Source organism: Scylla paramamosain, unplaced genomic scaffold, assembly GCF_035594125.1.
Source record: "Scylla paramamosain isolate STU-SP2022 unplaced genomic scaffold, ASM3559412v1 Contig9, whole genome shotgun sequence".
NCBI lineage: Eukaryota > Metazoa > Arthropoda > Malacostraca > Decapoda > Portunidae > Scylla > Scylla paramamosain.
In genome coordinates, this window is record NW_026973674.1 from 1,572,501 (window position 1) to 1,581,334 (window position 8,834).

Consider the following 8,834-nt stretch of genomic DNA (forward strand, 5'->3'; position numbering starts at 1 on the left):
ACGAAGTAGTCAGAGGGTGGAGGAGAGGGAGGAACAAGTCCAGAATCGTCGTAGGTAGTGTTTTTAGCAATGGTCTGAGCGAAAAGTTCAGCTTTACAGATAGATGTGATAGCAGTGGTGCCATCTGGTCGAAATACAATATAAATCTTATTCACATTCCTGCATAACATTGAAGAAACTACATTTTACTACTAACAAAAACATACGCAAAAAAAAAAGAAAAAACTAGACTTACTTACTGTAAGTGTGTGTGTGTGTGTGTGTGTGTGTGTGTGTGTGTGTGTGTGTGTGTGTGTGTGTGTGTGTACCGGTGCGGAGGAATAAAATGTAAACAAACTGACAAGTGGCAAGTGGGTGAGTCAGCTGAGCCCAAGCCTCTTTGCTGCTGACCCTAATTATCGCTGCACATGACTCAATCAAACTTTAATGTTGTTGAATTCAGTAACTTATTGGTCGCTTGCGCACTGCAATTTAGTAAACGCCACTAAATAAATTAATGTATTAGGATAGAAATAGCAGCTGAAAATCTCCAAATTATCACTAAAGGCGACCAGAATTCCCCAGAATATCCCAAAAAAAGCCAGAATCCTCAGATTATCACTAAATGCATTAAAATTCTAACCTGGCGACAAAATCCCCAGAAGTGGGAGCATTAAAGTTGACTTGCCTTTGAAATTACTGTATTGGCTAAAAGTGGGTGGTGACAGGGGGTGAGGGTAGGCGTACATATCTTTCTCTGCTACTGGGAGAGAGAGAGAGAGAGAGAGAGAGAGAGAGAGAGAGAGAGAGAGAGAGAGAGAGAGAGAGAGAGAGAGAGAGAGAGAGAGAGAGAGAGAGAGAGAGAGAGAGAGAGAGAGAGAGAAGGGGGTGGAGAGAGACTGGTCAAGGACAAGAAACACTGAAAGAAGTCGCTGTAATCCCTTACAAAGAGCCTTATCTGTATACCTCTCACTAAACTCCTCTGACTATATGAACATAAGAACATAAGAAATAAGGGAAGCTGCAAGAAGCGACCAGGCTTACACGTGGCAGTCCCTGTATGAAACACTCCTACCTATTTCCATCTGCTATCCCCATCCATAAACTTGTCTAATCTTCTCTTAAAGCTCTCTAGTGTCCTAGCACTAACTACATGATTACTGAGTCCGTTCCACTCGTCTACCACTCTATTTGAGAACCAATTTTTTCCTATCTCCTTCCTAAACCTAAATTTTTCAAGCTTGAACCCGTTATTTCTTGTTCTACCCTGGTTGCTGATCCTAAGAATTTTGCTTACATCTCCCTTGTTATAACACTTATTCCACTTAAAGACTTCTATCAGGTCCCCTCTTAACCTACGTCTCTCTAAAGAATGTAAATTCAACAGCTTCAACCTCGCCTCGTAAGGAATACTCCTCATCCCCTGTATCCTTTTAGTCATTCTCCTCTGTATTGATTCTAATAGACCTATATCTTTCCCGTAATGTGGGGACCAGAACTGCACCGCGTAGTCTAGATGAGGTCTGACCAGCGCCAAGTATAACTTTAATATTACTCCTGGCCTTCTACTTTTAATACTCCTAAAAATGAATCCTAGTACCCTATTTGCCTTGTTTCTGGCTTCTATGCATTGCTTCCCTAGACGGAGTTCAGAGCTAACTATAACTCCTAAATCTTTCTCGTACCCTGTACCTACCAGAGTTTGGTTGTCCAATGTGTACCTATTGTGTGGGTTTCCTCTACCTACGCTAAGCACTTTGCATTTATTGATATTAAATTGCATTTGCCATCTATCCGTCCATTCATTCATTCTTTCTAAGTCTGTCTGCAAGGCGATGGCATCCGCTTCTGACCTAATTAATCTACCTATCTTTGTGTCATCCGCAAATTTACTAACATCGCTACTAATTCCACTATCCAAGTCATTGATATATATTAGAAATAACAATGGCCCTAATACTGATCCCTGTGGCACCCCACTAATTACATGACCCCACTCGGATTTCGAGCCGTTTATTAGCACTCTCTGTCGCCTGTTACCAAGCCATGACCCTATCCAGCCTAACACCTTCCCATCTATCCCGTGTGCCCTAACCTTTCTCAGGAGCCTTTGATGGGGTACCTTGTCAAATGCTTTACTAAAGTCCAGATATAAGATATCATAACTATCACCATTATCTACTGCCTCGTACACCCTACTGTAAAAACTTAACAAGTTTGTTAGGCAAGACTTCCCCTTCGTGAAGCCATGCTGTGACTGATTTATCAAGTTATGTTTGTCTAAATATTCCCTAATGTTCCTCGCTATTTTTGACTCTAACATTTTACCTACAGCTGAAGTTAAGCTGACAGGTCTATAATTAGACGCTAAAGTTTTATCTCCTTTCTTAAAGATGGGTACTACATTAGCCTGCCTCCACATTCCTGGTACCTCACCCGACTCCAGTGATTTCCTAAAGACAGAAACTAACGGCTCACTAATAATCTCTTTACATTCCTTAAGTACTCTGGGATATATTTCATCAGGTACTGGTGACTTGAACTTTTTTAGCCTATCTATCTCCTGTTCCACTATCTCCCTAGTTATGGAAATATCTGTCAGCTTCTCATTCTCATCTGCTCTAAACACCTGTTCACTATCTAGCATATCCTTCATGTTTTCCTGGGTGAAGACAGTTAAAAAATAATCATTCAGAAGTTTACTAATCTCCTCCCCAGAACTAACCCCCTCCCCATCTGCTGCCTTTAATGTACCTACAGTACTCTTATTCTTCGTCCTGTATACCTGATAAAATCCCTTGGGGTCCGTCTTCGCCTGGCTGGCTACCTTTGATTCATAATTGTCCTTAGCTTTCCTCGTTAACTTCCTGACTGTTCTAACTAATTCATTATATTGTGTCCTTAAAACTTCCTCACCTGCCCTTAATCTCCTATATATACTTCTCTTACGCCCTATATAATGCTTTAACCTAGCAGTCATCCATTTAGGGTCATTTTTTTGTGATCTTATTGTTCTATACGGGATATTTGCTAACTGACCTGTATGAACTTTACGAAATATTTATACAATTTATCTACATTTACTTCACCTAGTCCCCTCATCTCATCCCCTACCATCCTCTCCACTCCCTCATCTACTCGCCTCGACCTCACCTCTCTCATTTCCGCATGACCTGACATTCCAACATACTCACACATAGCTCACCCCTTCCTCTTTCCTCCTCCCTTCCGGACACATCTTCCCTCCTCTTGTCCTACACCCTCACGCCTCACCTCACCTCTCTCATCCTGCCTTATCTCTCTGAACTCCGCCCCTGACCTGACCTCACCCTGCATCCTTTGCCAGTCCACTCCTTGGAGGTACCTTTTTAATTCTTCAAAATCTGCTCTCCTAAAGTCAGGTATTTTACTAGTGTTTTTGTTTCTAACTGTTTCTTCCCATTCTAAATTGTACCTAATTTCCTTATGGTCACTGTTACCTAGCTGTCCTCCAACCTCTACCTGCGTGACTGCTTCCTCCCTGCTAGTAAGAATTAAATCTAGAATATTATTCCCCCTTGTGGGTTCTACGACTACCTGTTTTAAAAAATTATCCTGAATTACCTTAAGAAATTCCTCTGCTTCCTTGTTACCCACCATCAGACTCCAGTCGATATTCCTAAAATTAAAATCTCCTACCACACATACCTGACTGTACCTGCCTGCTCTGTTTAATTCCTGCCACAGTGAGGTGTTAATTTCCTCTGTACTGGTCGGTGGTCTGTAAACTACCCCTAGTACTATTGACTGCGATCCTTCTTTAATATCTACCCATATCGACTCTGCTTTGTTATCTGTTTTAATTCTACTGTTGATACAACACTGTAATGTGTCCCTAACGTATAACGCGACGCCTCCTCCTCTCCTGTTTTCCCTATCTTTATAGAACATTGTATACCCATCTATCTTAACCTCTGGATTAAATACTTTTCCTGACATATCTAACCAAGTTTCAGTTAAAGCAATGATATCAAATTTCTCAACGCTCGCTATTCCTCTAAGCAAGTCTATTTTATTCAGAATACTTCTACAGTTTGTGTAGTAAACACTTAAGCTATTTCTCACCAGCCCTGAGCTAGCTACCTTTCTAGATTTAACTATTTTGCCCCTCGCCTTCTCACTACCCCTTCTTCCCTCCCGACTAACGAAAAAAGTGCTGGACTACTTAACTTCCAGAGTGGAGCACATTCTGACCCTCTTCCCTTTTGCAGAGATCTCCATTCTTGGAGACTTCAATGTTTACCACCAGCTTTGGCTTTCATCCTCCCTTCACTGAACTAGCCTTAAACTTAGCTATTCTCCACGACCTAGAGGAATTGGTGCAACACCCTACTCGTATTCCTGACCGTCTTGGAGATACGCCCAACATTCTTGACCTTTTCCTGACCTCTAATCCTTCTGGTTATGCTGTCACCCTCTCTTCTATGTTGGGCTCCTCCGAACGCAATCTCATATCTGTATCTTGTCCTATCGATCCAATCCCTCCTAAGGATCCCCCTAAGTGAAAGTGCCTCTGGGGCTTTGCCTCTGTTAGTTAGGGGAACCTGAGGAGGTATTTTGCTGATTTTCCTTGGAATGACTACTGCTTCCGTGTCAGAGACCCGTCTTTGTGTGCTGATCGCATAACAGAGGTGATAGTGTTTGCCATGGAGGCGTACATTCCTCAAACTTTTTCTCAACCTAAACCTTCCAAGCCTTGGTTTAACACAGCTTGTTCTCGTGCTATACATGATAGAGAGGTGGCCCACAAAAAGTATTTAAGTCTTCCATCACCAGAATCTCATGCACTTTATATTTCTGCCCGGAACCATGATAAGTCTGTTCTCCAACTAGTCAAAAACTCCTTTATTACTAGAAAGTGTCAAAACCTTTCAAGATCTAACTCCCCTCGTGATTTCTGGCATCCAGCCAAAAACATCTCCAATAACTTTGCTTCTTCTTCTTCTTTCCCTCCTTTATTTCAACCAGATGGCACCACTGCTATCACATCTATTTCTAAAGCTGAACTCTTCGCTCAAATCTTTGCTAAAAACGCTACCTTGGACGATTCTGGGCTTGTTTCTTCCTCTCCTCCACCCTCTGACTACTTCATGCTACCTATTAAAATTCTTCACAATGATGTTTTCCATGCCCTCGCTGGCCTAAACCCTCGGAAGGCTTTTGGACCTGATGGGGTCCCTCGTATTGTTCTCCGGAACTGTGCCTTCGTGCTTGCACCTTCCCTAGTCAAACTCTTTCAGCTCTGTCTGTCAACATATACCTTTTCTTCTTGCTGGAAGTTTGCCTACATTCAGCCTGTTCCTATAAAGGGTGACCGTTCTAATCCCTCAAACTACCGTTCTATTGCTTTAATTTCCTGCCTATCTAAAGTTTTTGAATCTATCCTGAACAGGAAGATTCTTAAATAATATCACTTCACAACCTTCTATCTGATCGCCAGTATGGGTTCCGTCAAGGCCGCTCTACTGGTGATCTTCTGGCTGAGTCTTCGTCATCTTCTTTTAGAGATTTTGGTGAAACTTTTGCTGTTGCCTTCGACATATCAAAAGCTTTTGGTAAAGTCTGGCACATAGCTTTGATTTCCAAACTACCCTCTTACGGTTTCTATTCTTCTCTCTGTAACTTTATCTCAAGTTTCCTTTCTGACCATTCTATTGCTGCTGTGGTAGACGGTCACTGTTCTTCTCCTAAATCTATTAACAGTGGTGTTCCTCAGGGTTCTGTCCTGTCACGCACTCTCTTCTTATTATTCATTAATGATCTTCTAAACCAAACTTCTTGTCCTATCCACTCCTATGCTGATGATATCACCCTGCACTTTTCCACGTCTTTTCATAGACGAAGAATACAGGACGAAGAATAAGAGTACTGTAGGTACATTAAAGGCAGCAGATGGGGAGGGGGTTAGTTCTGGGGAGGAGATTAGTAAACTTCTGAATGATTATTTTTTAACTGTCTTCACCCAGGAAAACATGAAGGATATGCTAGATAGTGAACAGGTGTTTAGAGCAGATGAGAATGCCCCACATTCATCTTCATGCGCGTCACTAATTAGATGACGAGGCCACGTGGGTCATTACATCTGGGTACACCATTCTTGTTGACATTTGAACCAACATGGGAATTGTTTGCACAATCTCACACACACACACACACACACACACACACACACACACACACACACACACACACACACACACACACACACACACACACACACACACACACACACACACACACACACACACACACACACACACACACACACACACACACACACACACACACACACACACACACACACACACACACACACACACACACACACACACAGGGAACTGGCAGTAAGCCACTCCTCGAGTAGTGAGTGAAGCAAGGCGTGGTGTGACCAAACCTCAAGGAGATACAAACAAGTAGTTGCACAAGAAGTACAGTTTTTAATGAGGTAATCAGCCATGTGTGATACAGAGAATACAGTGTTTGTGGTCAAGCTCCTCGCCACAGTTGCCTGTGGCGTTCCCCTTCCCTTGAAGATGCATGGCTCTCAGCCAGCGGGCACTTTTTAGCCACCACAGGTCCTCTTCAGGCTGTCTGTGTGCAAGAACGAGAGAGTGATGAGTGGCGACAGGAATGCTGTGGCGACACACACACACACACACACACACACTCACAGAAACACATACACACTCTCTCTCTCTCTCTCTCTCTCTCTCTCTCTCTCTCTCTCTCTCTCTCTCTCTCTCTCTCTCTCACACACACACCCACAAATACGCACACCTTTTGAATCCGCCCAACATCCTGGACTTGACAATGGTGGACAGCTCCGTCTGTTCTTCCTCTGTGATGCGGCTGGTGTGCGGTGCTACAGTACCATCAACACCACCGCTACCCCTCTCCCTGACGCCTGCAGTGGCCAGATTGCTAAGGCAGTGTCGCCACTCATCTGCCTTCATGCTGCTACCGAGGAACCTAATGCTTTATTATAAGCGACATACAGAGTGATGGATAGATAGAGACAGACAAATAAATAGATACATTGAGAGCTAGACATATACATGCATATATACAAACATACATAGATACACGCATATATGTATATCTACACACACTTCATTAAAATTTTTCATAGATGGGTGGATATACATATATTCATATTTGTGTACATGCATACAAACAGACGAATAGAAAAAAAACATCAATTGATAAAATAGAGAGGAAGAAAAATAACTATAAATAAAAAGAAAGGCAGACAGATAAACAGAAGTTTGCCTACATTCAACCTGTTCCTAAAAAGGGTGACCGCTCTAATCCCTCAAACTACCGTCCTATTGCTCTAATTTCCTGCCTATCTAAAGTTTTTGAATCTATCCTCAACAGGAAGATTCTTAAACATCTATCACTTCACAATCTTCTATCTGATCACCAGTATGGGTTCCGTCAAGGCCACTCTACTGGTGATCTTATGGCTTTCCTTACTGAGTCTTGGTCATCCTCTTTTAGAGACTTTGGTGAAACTTTTGCTGTTGCCTTGGACATATCAAAAGCCTTTGATAGAGTCTGGCACAAAGCTTTGATTTCCAAACTACCCTCCTACGGTTTCTATCCTTCTCTCTGTAACTTCATCTCAAGTTTCCTTTCTGACCGTTCTATTGCTGCTGTGGTAGACGGTCACTGTTCTTCTCCTAAATCTATTAACAGTGGTGTTCCTCAGGGTTCTGTCCTGTCACCCACTCTCTTCTTATTATTTATTAATGATCTTCTAAACCAAACTTCTTGTCCTATCCACTCCTACGCTGATGATACCACCCTGCACTTTTCCACGTCTTTTCATAGACGTCCAACCCTTCAGGAGGTAAACATATCACGCAGGGAAGCCACAGAACGCCTAACTTCTGATCTTTCTAAAATTTCTGATTGGGACAGAGCAAACTTGGTATTGTTCAATGCCTCAAAAACTCAATTCCTCCACCTATCAACTCGACACAACCTTCCAGACAACTATTCCCTCTTCTTCAATGACACTCAACTGTCCCCCTCTTCTACACTGAACATCCTTGGTCTGTCCTTTACTTATAATCTGAACTGGAAACTTCACATCTTATCTCTAGCTTAAACAGCTTCTATGAAGTTAGGTGTTCTGAGACGTCTCCGCCAGTTTTTCTCACCCCCCCAGCTGCTAACTCTGTACAAGGGCCTTATCCGTCCATGTATGGAGTATGCTTCACTCATGTCCACTCATACAGCTCTTTTAGACAGGGTGGAATCAAAAGCTTTTCGTCTCATCAACTCCTCTCCTCTAACTGACTGTGTTCAGCCTCTCTCTCACCGCCGCAATGTTGCATATCTAGCTGTCTTCTACCGCTATTTTCATGGTAACTGCTCTTCTGATCTTGCTAACTGCATGCCTCCCCTCCTTCCGCGGCCTCGCTGCACAAGACTTTCTTCTTTCTCTCACCCCTATTCTGTCCACCTCTCTAACGCAAGAGTTAACCAGTATTCTCAATCATTCATCCCTTTCTCTGGTAAACTCTGGAACTCCCTGCCTGCTTCTGTATTTCACCTTCCTATGACTTGAATTCCTTCAAGAGGGAGGTTTCAAGACACTTATCCACCAATTTTTGACCACTGCTTTGACCCTTTTATGGGACTGGCATTTCAGTTGGCATTTTTTTTATTAGATTTTTTGTTGCCCTTGGCCAGTGTCGTTCCTACATAAAAAAAAAAAAACAGACAGATCAGTAAGTTGTTGCCATTCACTCACCCACTCAATAAAAGAGAGAGAGAGAGACAGAGAGAGAGAGAGAGAGAGAGAGAGA